At 39.7% G+C, this 15,488-nt stretch overlaps 1 protein-coding gene and 1 long non-coding RNA gene across 2 annotated transcripts in view; both read left to right on the forward strand.

Annotated features, from left to right (window-relative positions):
* LOC143341754 (lysosomal acid glucosylceramidase-like) overlaps positions 1-15,488 on the forward strand; it is a 90,168-nt gene that overhangs the window by 60,157 nt on the left and 14,523 nt on the right. The window lies entirely within an intron of this gene.
* LOC143341401 (uncharacterized) lies at positions 5,981-7,200 on the forward strand. Its single transcript, XR_013079590.1, has 3 exons — positions 5,981-6,130; positions 6,824-6,892; positions 7,002-7,200. It is a non-coding gene; the product is annotated as an uncharacterized LOC143341401 (long non-coding RNA).

A 15,488-nucleotide genomic window follows, 5' to 3' on the forward strand; every position in this document is an offset into this window, starting at 1 on the left:
ACACTTAGATTTATGGTTTCCATCAAACGGGTACGTTAAATATGACGTCCGCGATCGAATTATTTCCCAGGGATTGAAAACAGTTATCGATTCCGGTTAAAAAATATATCCGCGGCCCCGTTCTATTTATTTTACGTGGGACATTCGTCGTTACAAAGAATCTTTGCGTTTGAAACGTTTTATCGCGGCCATAAAATTGATCGAAAGCGTAGAACAAGCAATTTTTATTAACGTTTGCGGGCGGATATTAATAAATATCGACGAAGCCGCGCGTTTCCTACTTTCATTCTTTTTTCCCCCGCGTATTCAAGTTAATTTCGAAATCGCCCGGTTTTCCCATTAGTGGCACAAATTTCTGGGATCCCCGAATAGCTTGTGGAACAATTTACGGGGCAAGAGCAATGAGTAATGTGCTTGTCCAGCTCGCTCGAACCGACGAAATTTGCAAAAAAATCAATTTGTCACGAGTGTCCACGCTTTTGTCGAACTCGTACATCATTCCACCAAGTTTGAAATTTATCTTCGCGCGATAGTGAATTATCCCTTTAAACGATTCTACGACCATCATTTATAAACGATTTACGTAACTACGATGCCCGTTATCGATCGAGAGCCATCGTTATTATTATTTTCCCGCGGAGATTAATAACGCTCGATTACGCTGTACTCCCCCCCCCCCCCTCGCGTTGAGGAGATATTATTCTTCCGGGTGTAAACGGATTATGATTGAAAGTGCATTTCTCGCATTTATTCGTCGTCTGTAATTTCCTATCGATCCTTTTTAAACTTGAAACTCAGGAAACGTCTTACCGGGAGAACCAAAGTCGATGAAATTCGCGTACGGTAAAAAGAAATATTCGTGGCTGGGAGGAGAATGTGGGCGAAGAAAAAAAGCAACCCTTCGAAACGCAAGCGAGTTAAAGTACGCGTTCAACGCCGGGGTAATACGTGGGATTTCTCGGTGGAGATGCGGTTAAAAAAGGACCGGAAAGAATGAAAATAATGTTGCAAGCTAGAGTAGAATAGGTGTGGCATGCCCGGTGGTGTTCCTTTATTTTTTCCTCGAAACAAGGGCCGGAAGTATACGCGTACACTCCGGGAAGTATATTCTTGCCAGCAGGGGAGGAGCGCAGAAATGGCGGAAAAAGGAGAGGAAAAAAAAAGAATTTGCTTCGTTTATCTGCAAGTTTCACGCCGCTCAGGTTCATATGGAAATTAGACCTCGCTCAGAGTTCGCCGTTCGTAAAAAATAAACAACGAGGCATCTGTAAGAAACCGCGTTGTAAAACGGGGGGCCCCCGCGCGTTCGGCGGGTTATTGATGACCGGTCGCTCGAATCGAGCTAACCAACCGCGAAAATAAAAAGCGTAACGCGCTGGGGGCACTCGGCTAATGAGAATTTAATTAACATCGGCCGCGTATCCGGCCAGCGACACGTTCCCCAGACCGAAGTCCCGTCGTTCGGCTACTTTGCAATAAACTTCGCAATATCGTCGAGCTTATATTTACGGAGGAAGGTCGTTTTCATGCAAATCTCGGCGGCGGTGTAATTTTCCAGTCCGCTGTAAAACGTTATCGTCGCGACGCGTTTCGTATCATGCAACAGCCACCGATACGATGAATGGAGTCGTTCGTTAATACTCCGTTAATGCGCGCGCCAACGCGCCTCGGCCACCGGAGGAAATTATTTTTAATCCCGGAACGATAGAATCTTCCAACGACATTTCCGAACAAACCGCGCGTAATCGACCCGAGAAATTTCTACGGCGAACGATACTGGCCGGATCAAAATGTTCGATCACTCGTAGGCCCTTCGATTTTGGGATTAGAAATGTCAAAACAGAATTGGGAAACACAAAAAGCAAGTGACACTATTAAATAGATAGAAGACGAATCAACGACTTAATTTATTAACTGCAGATGTATTGTATTCGTTGTCTAGTACTGCTGACTATTGTCAAATTCTAGAAATATCGAAACAGGAATGAAATAACTGGCACTATTAAATAGATATAGAACGAATCAACGACTTAATTTATTAACTGCAGATGTATTGTATTCGTTGTCTAGTATTGCTGACTATTGTCACATTTTAGAAATATCAAAACAGGAATGAAATAACTGGCACTATTAAATAGATATAGAACGAATCAACGACTTAATTTATTAACTGCAGATGTATTGTATTCGTTGTCTAGTATTACTGACTATTGTCAAATTCTAGAAATATCAAAACATGAATGAAATAACTGGCACTATTAAATAGATATAGAACGAATCAACAACTCAATTGATTAATCACGGATGTATTGTATCCATTATCTAGTATTGCTGACTAGTGTCACATTCTACAAATATCAAAACACAAAAAGCAAGTGACACTATTAAATAGATACAAGACGAATCAACGACTCGATTTATTAACTGCAGATGTATTGTATTCGTTGTCTAGTATTGCTGACTATTGTCAAATTTTAGAAATATCAAAACAGGAATGAAATAACTGGAACTATTAAATAGATATAAAACGAATCAACGATTTAATTTATTAACTGCAGATGTATTGTATTCGTTGTCTAGTATTGTTGACTATTGTTATGTTCTACAAATATCAAAACAGGAATGAAATAACTGGCACTATTAAATAGATATAAAACGAATCAATGATTTAATTTATTAACTGCAGATGTATTGTATTCGTTGTCTAGTATTGTTGACTATTGTCATGTTCTACAAATATCAAAACAGGAATGAAATAACTGGCACTATTAAATAGATATAGAACGAATCAACGACTTAATTTATTAACTGCAGATGTATTGTATTCGTTGTCTAGTATTGCTGACTATTGTCACATTCTACAAATATTAGAACACGAATGAAATAACTGGCACTATTAAATAGATACAAAACGAATTAACGACTCAATTTACTATTTGCGAATGTATTGTATCCATTATCTAGTATTGCTGACTATTGTCATATTCTATCATCGTTTCCAATTATCATTGTCCATTGTCATTACCCGCTGTTACGAGTAAAATTACTGGCACTATTAAATAGATACAAAACGAATTAACGACTCAATTTACTATTTGCGAATGTATTGTATCCATTATCTAGTATTGCTGACTATTGTCACATTCTATCGTCGTTCCCAATTATCATTGTCCATTGTCATTACCCGCTGTAGCTGTCTACCGTCGATACCCATTGTCACTGACTATTGGCGTTGTCTTTTGTCTTGCCTATCGTCGTTATAAATTCAACGTATCTAAATATTACACGTACCTTTCGAAGCGTCGAACTATCCGCTTATTACGCGAAAACGCTGAGAAATTGTTAAAACAAGAACGGGTGTCTGAACTTTCGCAAGCCTGTTAGCGATCCCCGAAGCTCGTCCATAAATTTCGCGAAACATTAATGTACACAAATACCATCTAGTGCGCGTCTATTAGCACGCTACTTGTACATAAATACATAACTCGAACGTGACACAGCATCGTCCGATTCGCTCGTTTCCGAAAGAAGTTATGCAAAAGTTTCAGGGAGCGTAATTAGCTGCGTTTTAAATTTGGATCGAGATGTCCAGCAACATTAAAAACGAAGTTTTTAATTAAATCGACATAACGTGTTCGATGAGTCCGAATATGTAGCCGCGTGGCAACTGTGGGAAAAGATTAAATCTGTCCGAAACCAGGTCGAATTAAATCAATATTTTCTTTACCCGTCGACGATCGCGGAAAGTAAGAACGAAAAATTGAGTATCGGAAAATAATGGTACATCCACGATTCGACGAAATCTTTTTTTTTTCCACCCCAGTTGCTCTGAGTTGTCTCTCCAAACTCCCGCGAAATGATTAAAGCTACCTTGTAAAGCATTTTTTCACTGAAAGTATGACTACTTTGATCCTGATAAGTTATGCAGAAAGTGGACGAGAAGTTTTCATGTTACCCCAACGAGACGGTAACAAAGCGATACCATACCAGGCTCTATAATCACGAGACATTATTCTTATTATCTCTTCTTGCGGCTGCACGGCTAAATTAAGCCGTAAAACTTGATAGTAAACTATGAGTCTCCCGTAAAATATGCCCGCCCCGCGCCTTCTTATTATATTTATCAATTATTTGGCCCTCCGGACTACAACAGCATTATTTTTCAACGAAACCTGATAAAACTTAAGCCGAAGGGTAATCTCAAATGATCCTCGGACTCAAACTCGACAGATATCGATCTAAACCAATACGTCGGAATGATTTATCGTTCGAAGGAGTAGATGCGTTAGTTACGTCGTGTTATTTCAGTTTATTGGGAAAATTATTTATCGTCCGGCATTTTGTTCGCCGTTGTGTAAAGTGCATTTCTCAAAAAACTTCTCGCCCTATACTTTCGCGTTAAAATATTTAACACGAGACGATCCTGCAGCACGATGCCCAACGAGAAACTCTATAAATACAATAGCGCATGCAAACTGCAGAGGAAACACGGCAGAGCCGGATGACGCTGCGAAGTAAAACTTTGCAGTTTAAGGGACGAGTGCGGTATTGAAATTCCTAAAATATTGCACCGCCGTTATCGGGCTGAATACAGTTCGATACACTCGCGGATGCACGCTTAGACGCGAACGTTTCCGGGTACCTTTCCGTCGGTTTTATCTGCTCGATGCATTCAGCTTCCAAATTTATACGCTTTAAGTAACGCGTACTCGTAGTTGCGCCCGCAGAACCGACTGGGATCGAGAGCAATAGTAAAAATTAGCGTTGCAAGAGGTCCGTTTCCCCTTCCAAGATGGTCTCGTCTAACGACAGTCGAAACGTTAAGAATTTGGGGGGTGGATTCCCCCGTTACTCCAGATAGCGTTCTCCGTCGAGTTCGTCGAACAGGTTATGGAGAAACGAGCGAGATCAGCCGATAAGAGGGTCAGAAGTTAAGATGGAAACAATCAGGAAGACCGAAAGGATATCCAATTCTCGCGATAAAGCCGCGGGGAAGTTCGTAAGGGTCGCGTTCGCTTGAACAATTTGCTTTCTGTACCCGTCGGATCTGGATGTAATCCAGAGGGTTGCGTTTGACCACACGCTTCGTCTAACCACTCGCCATTACCTCGAGTGGCCTCGCGACAAACTTCGATCATTACCAGTGGTTTGTTTTCGCCAGCAACCGACCATCCCCGACCCCGGCCGTCCTTATTGTCAGAGTTTCGAGATTTCAGTTCTCTCTCATTACGGATTCAGCGCGAATCGCTACGCCACTTACGCCAATACCTTTCCGTTCCGCGCTCCAGTTGCACAGCTGTCGAACGGACCTATCCAAAGGTAATCCAATTATCTCGCGATAATTACTCCCAACCAACTACGACGTCGTGCTTCATCTCTGATTCAAAAGGAAACTACGAAACGATGCACCGACAGACGTATTTTGTCCAGTTTTCCCGACCCGCAGGAGGAAAAGGGACGCCGAAAGTTTAAAGTCCCTGTGCTATCGATTTGTCAAATGGAAAATTATTCTGTAATTAAGTATCAATCGTTTCACAATATTGCTTATATTCTAAGTCATTTTTTCGAGATAATACGGCGTAATTTACATGCTATTACTTGCGTTATTACAGAAGTTGTTACTTGTTTCCGTGTTCTGTCGTGAATGATTGCCACGATACCTCCGATAATAGTTTGGCCATTCCGAGATAATAACAAGAATAATTGTAAAACTAAAATACAACAATACAACCCTCTTAGCGAAGGTTAACCTTGAATTACACTAAAACTACCGTTTCACGTGCATTTACCTTGACCGACGAATGCCACTAAATTGAGGTAATTAGTATTATCAAACGCATTATACGATATGTAGCTAAATATGTTGGAAAGAAGAACCTTTTTTCTACTTCTCTTTTCTTTTCAATTATTGACCTCTCGTTATGAGTCATCGTTGCAAAAGACAAACTGCTGACGATAATGCCGCGGAAAGATAACAAAGGCTCCATAAAAGGAACAGTCCGCGAGCGTTTGGCATCACTGAAAGAAAGTGCAGGTCGAGCTCACGGTAACGAGTGAAATTCGAGAAAAAATGAACCACCGAAGCATCATGACCGCCATCCTGCCTTTGGCTTTCGTCTTTTTTGTAATGGTAAGAATCTCAATCTTTAAAATTAGTTTCGTACTCATCCAGAACCCAGTCGCGAGCGTTCATATTTTTCGATGGCGTTATACAGGGTGTTTGGCCACCCCTGGGAAAAATTTTAATGGGAGATTGAAGCCAAAATAAGACGAAAATCAAGAATATCAATTTCTTGATGGAGTTATTAACAATTAAATTCAAAAATTTCAAATCGTTCTGGAAAAATTATTTTCCGTTGTGGGGGTCAATTACAATCATTTTTGGTCATTACACATACTCTCGAAATCCTACCCACTTTCGAGAAAAAAATTCAAGATGTAAAATTGTTTCGACAGAAAAAAAAAAATTTCAAATCGTTTTGGAAAAATTATTTTCGGTTGCAGGGGTCAATTACAATCATTTTTGGTGAATAGACATATCCCCGAAATCCTGCGCATTTTCGAGAAAAAAATTCAGAACTGGCGGAACTTTAAACGTTAATAACTTTTTAACGAAGCCTCAGTCAAGAAAATTATATTCTTGATTTTCGTCTTATTTTGGCCTCTACAGTCTCCCATTAAAATTTTTACCCAGGTGTGGCCGAACACCCTGTATTTATTGACACTCTACTCGTGATTTCAGTTTTGTATCGTAATTTTCTTTTGCATTTACTTTTTAATGACCGTGTCGTTAAATATGAATTATGGCTGTGTCGTGGAATAGTTGATCAGCGTCGAAGGAGCTAGTGCAGCGAACGACAATTCCGTTTCTACTGGTTCTCCAGTCCAAGCCGTAAGTGTGCTCTAAAAATTATTTACCTCGAGACACTCGAAGAATATTTAATGCATCGAAGAAGTAATTCACAGCTGGTGATCGTTCATTACGTTTCACGTACTTTCAGATCCTCAGAGATGTGATAGGACTGCTCACGGGTGTTCTGGATGGAACCATCCCACCGACTAATCTTTTGCAAGCCTTGATAACATTGTTGCAAACGCTGCTACTGTAACTTTCTGTACAATTGTCGAAACGACAGATCAACTCTATCGCGTCCAAACGTTTCTAAATGGATTAAAATAAATAATTATTGCATCACAGAATCTTGTTTCTTCTCTGCAGAGTCTCGACGCTCCCGATTTTACAATTTCCCTCGGCGATTTTCACACCGTGGTCCGTTCGAAACGCCGTGAAACCAGTCAGTAGCAGAAACTTTCCCACCGAGGTGTGCGCACACCGTCTACTTGAGAAAACTTTAAATCTCCTTAATGACGCACTTCTGAAACTTCTCGTATATATGTAGGAAGAAAATCACACGCGACCGTGAGTTACGTTTTACCGCTTTTACTTTGAATCCCAAGTATTTTCGAGATGCTGCTGCGAGCTCATATCGTGGAGACAAAGGAGTGCTTGACGCTGCTTCGTGTCAATCGTTGGGAAAGTTTCGAAACGATTCTAACAACAGTCTCGAAAGTTCTGTTCTTTGCTCGATTACGACGTGGTACTTGCCATAATTATGGTATACCCTCATCTGTCGTGGATGTCCAATGTCCCTGGACGAGAATTCAGGCGACTGCCAGTCCAAGAACTTGGAGATCTCGGAGACTAATCGTCGAACTTCTTCTCGCGAAGATAGCGCTCGTGCAAAATCGACTGAATATGCCGCGAGACGCAAATTCCCAGCTCGACGTCAAAAGTGGCCTGTCAAGCAAATTGGTTCTGCTTTAATTTCATTCTTATTGCAAACGTATCGCGAGTTTAACCGCGATTGCAACCCCTACGAAAGGTTGCCTCCGTGCTCGTGTTTCTTGCACGACGTGTTCAACAATTTGGATGAAATTCGGAACACGGCGACGATTTCGTGCACAGCGTGTAAACGTTACAATGAAATTTCATGAAAATTCGTTCGACGACGCTTCGAATCGCCAATGTACGTTCCGAGCTCTTACAGCATTTTTCTACGGGGCGAATAACGAAACAGAAAAAAAGATTCACCGATTGCGAAACGAGCGAATTGTTCTCGTGAAAGTGGGCTAAATCGGCATACGTGGTGGAAATGCAGTTTTGCAACACTCGCGAAAGAACAAAAAATGCACCGATTAAAGTAATCCTTTTTTATGAACGGCGGAGCTTAGAAACGTCGAGCCTTTCCGTTTTTGTCGCGTCGTGAATTTTTTACGCGAGAACCCACGCCCCCGTAACGGTGATCCAAATTCAACGTAGGTCTCCTAAAACGGCGGAGCTAGTTGGAACGTAGAAATCCATCACGCACGGAGGAAACTAAAAATTCCGTACCGTTTTTCAATCTGCGGATTTGTTTTCGAGATAGAAGCTGTAAAAGATTTTATGGCGGTGGGCATCCTGTACACGTGTCTCTCGACGATCGACTGCATTTTCAAATAAATTTCTAACGAGTTCTCCAAATGATCGATAGAAAAGGAATCGTCGAACATATTTGTATCGCAGTTAGTTGCCGGATACACGCCGATCTCGCAGTAACTAATTACATACTCGCGTTGGTAATTAGTTACGCTACGGTAGTCCAACTTGCACGTTAGTTCAAATTACACTATGTGCCGTTCCATTGGAACTTTGTCGTTATGCGTTAACGAAGTTAAAAATTTCATCTTATTACCAGAGCGACTCCGCGCCTCGATCGTCGAACCAATTTGCGAGACGGGTTATTGCAATCAAGAAAAGACGTTTGGCCGCCTTTATTATGCACCGCGGACACGAGAATACGTAAACGAGTTCTGTAATTCCCGTGATCGATAAGGCAGTGTCTAATTTCAATTTGTAATTCAAATTCTATGCTCGGTCCAACGAGTCGAGTCAATAGGCGTAAACAAATACACGTGATCGGCATTCGAGCGGGGGAGGGCCGTGGAACATCAACAATAGACTAACATCTGACGACCTAAGGGGGCTAGGGGGGTAAACTGACCATCCACCAAGCTACCCCACAATTATTACCGTTTATTATTTACGCGTGTGAGCGATGTGGAGCACACGCAGCCACACGTAGGTGTAATGGACTGTCTCTTCTTTCTTACTGGCTATACAATGGTCGCTACAGACCAATAGCGTGATTTACGCGCAAACGTTTCGTTTGTCTATCCTGATTCGATGGAGAGCTAATCGCTTATCTTTCATTAGTTCACCGAATTTTCCTCGAGATCGGAACCACGAAAAAGTGGGCAACTTCGTTCAAAAATAATTGTACGGACCGCTACGTTTCGACGCAAGGATTGTTGGTTAATTTCGGGCAACGTGGAAGTTGAAATTGGCGTTGGTAATGTTTAACTCTGACCGCGCGGATGCGTGTATAGAGATCGGTGCACAGAACTCGCACAGACGCAGAGAAGAGGAAGGCAGTTGAGCATACTATCTGCTATTCGTTGGCTGCTCTTTTGTATTCAGTAGTCGGTATTCAGTGGCGAGCCGATGGCTGCTGTGTTTGGCCAGGATTTTGACGTTGATGACGAGGGATGATAGATGCGTCCTGCATCCATTACGAAAAGTTGGACTCGAGAGATCGGGAGGTAGAAACGCTACGTGACTGCTGATGCCGTTTCGCGAAACCCACCCACCCACCCACCTACACACACACACACACATACGGAGGATACGTTGCGTCGTTCTTTCTCCGCCTTCGAGATTATACAATAGACGTAGCTAGAAAATTCCACGTTATATTTTCCCCGGTCGCTTTTCTGCCAGTAACGCTCTCCTGCACTATACGTTTGTTTACCATCCTGGAAAGCCACCATACTTTTTACGAATACATTACTTCTTCCATGCATCGGACTACGACGATCCAATTACGGTGATTCGAAGAGAATTCGAGTCCCGTCGAGCACGAAAATCCCGAAACGTTCATTTACCACGGCACCGCGGTGAAAATCGAACGGAAACCGAGTTTAATTTCGATTCGCTAAATAAATAATGGGGGATGAAAGAGAGAGATCATTTCTGCCGCATACAGGAAAAATACAGGCACGACGCGAAACGCGAAAATATGAATTTGACTCTTTTGGCCAAATGTTTTTTCAATTCCTCCGCCGTCGCGTTCCTCCGCGTTCCCGCGACTTTTTCCATCGACCAAATTTCCACGACCAAGTTCTATTAACTGTAACTTGATTTCGCGGCCGTTCGATCGAACTTTCTTCTTTTTTTTTACTTTATTTCCAGAATCGACGCGTCCAAATCAATGGTCCCGCCGGAGCTACTTTGGACTCGACAAACGTTTGCGACTAGTTTTCAAGTCTCCGCTTCGCGGATCGGGGCAAGCAACGAAAAACCCATTCCGCGATATATCGATATTTATAAGGTTCCACGGGAACAAGTTTAATAGAGTCGTAGATAGGAGAAGTTTGTACTTCGTACGCGTTAAAGCGACGCCGAACGGTTCCAAAGTGAGTTCTTGTGTAAACTCAGAAAACTCCATGGAAGAAGCACTCTGAGTATCTGAGGAACTTTAACGCTTCCTGATGAGATGAAGTAAAATGAACCTAACGGACTACACGCTATTTAGTCACGCGTCTGCTATCGATTTTCCATGCATATAACGGTTAACATAGAAAAGATTTCCCCTCGATAGTGAAATTAATTCCCATACTTTTCTAACTTAGTATACAGAGTGTTCGGCCAACCCTGGGAAAAATTTGAATGAGAGATTCTAGAGGCCAAAATAAGACGAAAATCAAGAATACCAATTTGTTGATGGAGGCTTTGTTAAACAGTTATTAACGTTTAAAGTTCCGACCATACTGAATTTTTTTTTCGAAACTGAGTAGGATTTCGGGGGTATGTCTATTGACCAAAAATGATCGTAATTGACTCCACTAGCTAAAAATAATTTTTTTAGAACGATTTGAAATTTTTTTTTTTCACCGAAAAATTTAGGCACCCCCTGTCGATTTTCCTTAAAAATTCGTTTTTCATTTTTAATAATTTTGTTTGACGCCCTACAGAAAAGTTGTCTAATACTTTTTTGTAAGTGCCCATGAGCTCTACTTCAGAAAACAGTTTCATTGAAATATAGTCACAATTGTAGGAGTTATGGCTGTCTGAAAATTTGACCATTTTTATGGAGTTTTTCTCATTTTGCGGGGCCAAGGACCAACTTTTCGAATATTTTTGCGATTTGTACTTATTCTCCATCAAAATACGCGTAGTTTGCTTTTTTAAACATTAAAATCGTCCAATCCATTCAAAAGTTATGACGTTTTAAAGATTCGCTTGAAAATTCGGGCAGACATTTCTGGCCAGAAATTATATTTTCGGTAAAGAATTTTTTTTTCGAAACTGAGTAGGATTTTGGGGGTATATCTGTTGACCAAAAATGCTTGCAATTGACCCCTGCAACTAAAAATAATTTTTCCAAGACGATTCGAAAGTCTTTCTTTTCACCCAAAACTTTCAGCACTTACTCGAATTTTTTTCTCGAAACTGAGTAGGATTTCGGGGGTATGTCTGTTGACCAAAAATACTTGCAATTGACCCCTACATCTAAAAATAATTTTTCCAGAACGATTTTAAATTTTTGAATTTAATTGTTAATAACTTTTTAACGAAGCCTCCATCAACAAATTGGTATTCTTGATTTTCGTCTTATTTTAGCCTCTAGAATTCCCTATTAAAATTTTTATCGATATAAAAATGGCTGAGTATCAATATTACGATGCAACGTCGTCGAAGAATGAATATAAATAGTAGATTTATTGTGAAACATTACGCTGACAACCATTATTTGTAGGTGGCAATTAAAATCACAGATAATAGCGAGGTTGCAATTATTGGACGATACATAGATCTTCTGGTTATTAACTGCTTTAATGCAACAATAAAATAATATTTATTGCACGAGACGCGGGAAACGAAATAACGAACGTGGAATTTATACCTGGCGTAAACTACAGACACGTATTGTACAGCAAGAAAATATTTCACTTGAATAACGCCACCGATGAAAAGGCAAGAAGTACTTATTACGCTATTGGAATCATCGGAATTATAATATACCAGCGGCAAATAAAGAAACATTCGTAGAACTATATTTGATCCATTTTCCAATATTAACTGGCGTGTTAATGGCTCGAACTTAGTACTGTTTATATTTATTAATTATCGATAGACAAATTTGATTTCGTTTTATCGTGTAACGCGCGGAGAAACCGAGCACTAAAATAAATTAACCGTGTCGCATAATTACTGAGAAATTCCCGCATGAGCTCGGTCCGCGTTAAAAATTGACAACAGTGATACACCAGCATGTAATCAATAACAGTTACCGTTGTTCCAAGTTTATTTTACGCGATTAAATTCGCAGAAGTGATTTCGAATATCGCTTGAATTATTTACCGTGCAAATGAAACTTGATTTTCGGTAAAAACGTGAAACGTTGGGATCTGAATTTTTTAATAACGCAACACTATTTCGATACATCGATTTTTGCACTGGTTCAAGCATCGATATCGTTCCTGGCGAGCAACGTATCCGTACGAGCAAAATGGCGTGTTATTTGTTAAACATCTCGTAGGCAATAACTTCTGCCGCGTTTCGCGTAATTGATGCAATTCATATTCATAAGCCGGAATCGGAAACGGCGAAGTACGGTACTCGACGATGCATCCGAATATCGGAAGTCGTGAAATAACGCCGTCTTACGTTGAATACGCGAAACGAACAGGAAGGGACGATAATTTTAGGGCGAGAGAGAAGAGGGAGAGAAAAAAAAAAACGGTAGAATGCGTTATTACGTGTCTACAGTATCTAGTCACTGGGTAAATATGAATGGCTTTAATATTCTGTGAGCACGAAGGCGCCACTTTTTAAAGTTCATGCATACCCGGGACGTGACCAGAAAATATTACAAAGCCTCGCAAAAGCCGGCCGGAAGGAAGTGGAACTCGATGGTAGATAAGAAACCGCGTGTTCGTACGTACTCCTTCATCGACGATCTTCCGTATTTCCTCCCACGCTGCTCGATCGTCACCTTTCTAATAGACAACCTTTACGATTAAACGAGCTTACGTTCTAACATAGATTCAGGCACTTCAAACGTTTACGATGAACTTTTCTCGGACCCAGAAATTTGGCAAAGTTACGATCACCCTGCCTGAAACTTCCATAAAAGATTTACTTCTGTTTATCATTTGAAAATCTTTGAGACTTTGAAATATCTTTGAAATAAGAATTGAAATTCTTATTCTACCGTTTCGGTGAATATTTTTAAACTGAGTGGACATGGGTCAAGGTTCAGTTGAAATATTTTAACCCCTTAACGTTCATGCCCGAGTCTGACTGCTTTGAAAAACGATATTTGTTTAATCTAATGGTTTAAGGGATGATAATATTTCTTTTCTTTCAAATTATACGATGAATACAACATTGTAAGTAACAAAACCCGCATTTTTAGAAACAAATCCAATAAAGAAAACTGATCATTCTTGGTTAACCCGAAAAATATGAGCGTTAAGGGATTAAATAGACCAGAAATTTGGCAAAGTTACGGTCACACTGCCTGAAACTTCCATAAAAAATTTTCCACTTCTGTTTATCATTTGAAAATCTTTGAAACTTCTCTGAAATGTCTTTGAAATAAGAATTGAAATTCTTATTCTACCGTTTCGATGAATACTTTTTACCAAACTGAGTGGACATGGGTCAAGATTGAGTTGAAATATTTTAAATAGACCAGAAATTTGGCAAAACTACGGTCACGCTGCCTGACACTCCCATAAAAGATTTACTTCTGTTTATCATTTGAAAATCTTTGAGACTTTGAAATATCTTTGAAATAAGAATTGAAATTCTTATTCTATCGTTTCGATGAATATTTTTAAACTGAGTGGACATGGGTCAAGGTTCAGTTGAAATATTTTAACCCCTTAACGCTCACATTTTTCGGGTTAATCAAAAATGATCAGTTTTCTTTATTGGATTTGTTTCTAAAAACGCGAGTTTTGTTACTTACAATATTGTATTCATCGTATAATTTGAAAGAAAACAAATATTATCATCCCTTAAACCATTAGATTAAACAAATATCGTTTTTCAAAGCAGTCAGACTCGGGCATGAACGTTAAGGGTTTAAATAGATCAGAAATTTGGCAAAGTTACGGTCACACTGCCTGAAACTTCCATAAAAAATTTTCCACTTCTGTTTATCATTTGAAAATCTTTGAGACTTTGAAATATCTTTGAAATAAGAATTGAAATTCTTATTCTACCGTTTCGATGAATACTTTTTACCAAACTGAGTGAACATGGGTCAAGGTTGAGTTGAAATATTTTAAATAGACCAGAAATTTGGCAAAACTACGGTCACGCTGCCTGACACTCCCATTAAAGATTTACCTCCGTTTATCATTTGAAAATCTTTGAGACTTCTCTGAAATATCTTTGAAATAAGAATTGAAATTCTTATTCTATCGTTTCGATGAATATTTTTAAACTGAGTGGACATGGGTCAAGGTTCAGTTGAAATATTTTAAATGCATCTGCTAGCCTGCTCTCACAACGTGTTTTCTAGTCTTAAACCGATAAGAAATCTTAGACCGTTTGATCTACCTTAACGATTCTCGATAAAACCTACTTGCATGAGTAGCACCCACGGCCAAGGTGACTCGCATTTCTAGAATTGATTAACGACTTCTCAATTTCAATACGAGCATTCACGTTGATAAAATATAATCTCTCCCGCGATAATAGCGACACGTATCTAATATATCTGTAATGAAAATGGCGTGCTAATGTTTCTCAAATACATAATCAGTGCTATTAAACGCTGTAAAATTTATTATTTTATTGATTTATGACACCTGTATAGATCAACTTATGCAACCGATTGTGTATTGATAATGAAATAGTATATAGCTTGTTTTTGTTTATAAAGTTACGAGCCTCGTTCGTAAAATATTATTATTCTTATCTTCTTGATAAATATCGCACCACGTAGGTGAGAGTGACCACTCGTGTCATATCGCATTCAACGTACGGTCATTTACAATTACACTTCACCTCCTCCTCGCTCGACGTCGGATTTGCTTGACCAGACCGTAAGTCTATATACTGTCTATACAAAATAATTCAACCATTTTGTACAACTCGTTTACATTTTATACAATTTTATTCGACTCTTCAATATCTGTTCGTGTTTGCTGTTCCATTATTTGCTGAATACTTAATGCGATTGAAACAATCGATCGATTTTTTGGTACAAGTTGAACCCGACCAATGGAATGGAACGTGCCAAAAATGTCGAACGTCTGTAACAGTAGAAACATTGTCGTATTAAATGAAATCCGGAGGCTGCGAGTTCATTTTTAAATTGAAGAACAATTTCAGTTTTCGCCCAGCGGTACGGTGGCTTTTTAAATCGAGCGTA

The sequence above is a fragment of the Colletes latitarsis genome, chromosome 1, assembly GCF_051014445.1.
Source record: "Colletes latitarsis isolate SP2378_abdomen chromosome 1, iyColLati1, whole genome shotgun sequence".
Lineage (NCBI taxonomy): Eukaryota > Metazoa > Arthropoda > Insecta > Hymenoptera > Colletidae > Colletes > Colletes latitarsis.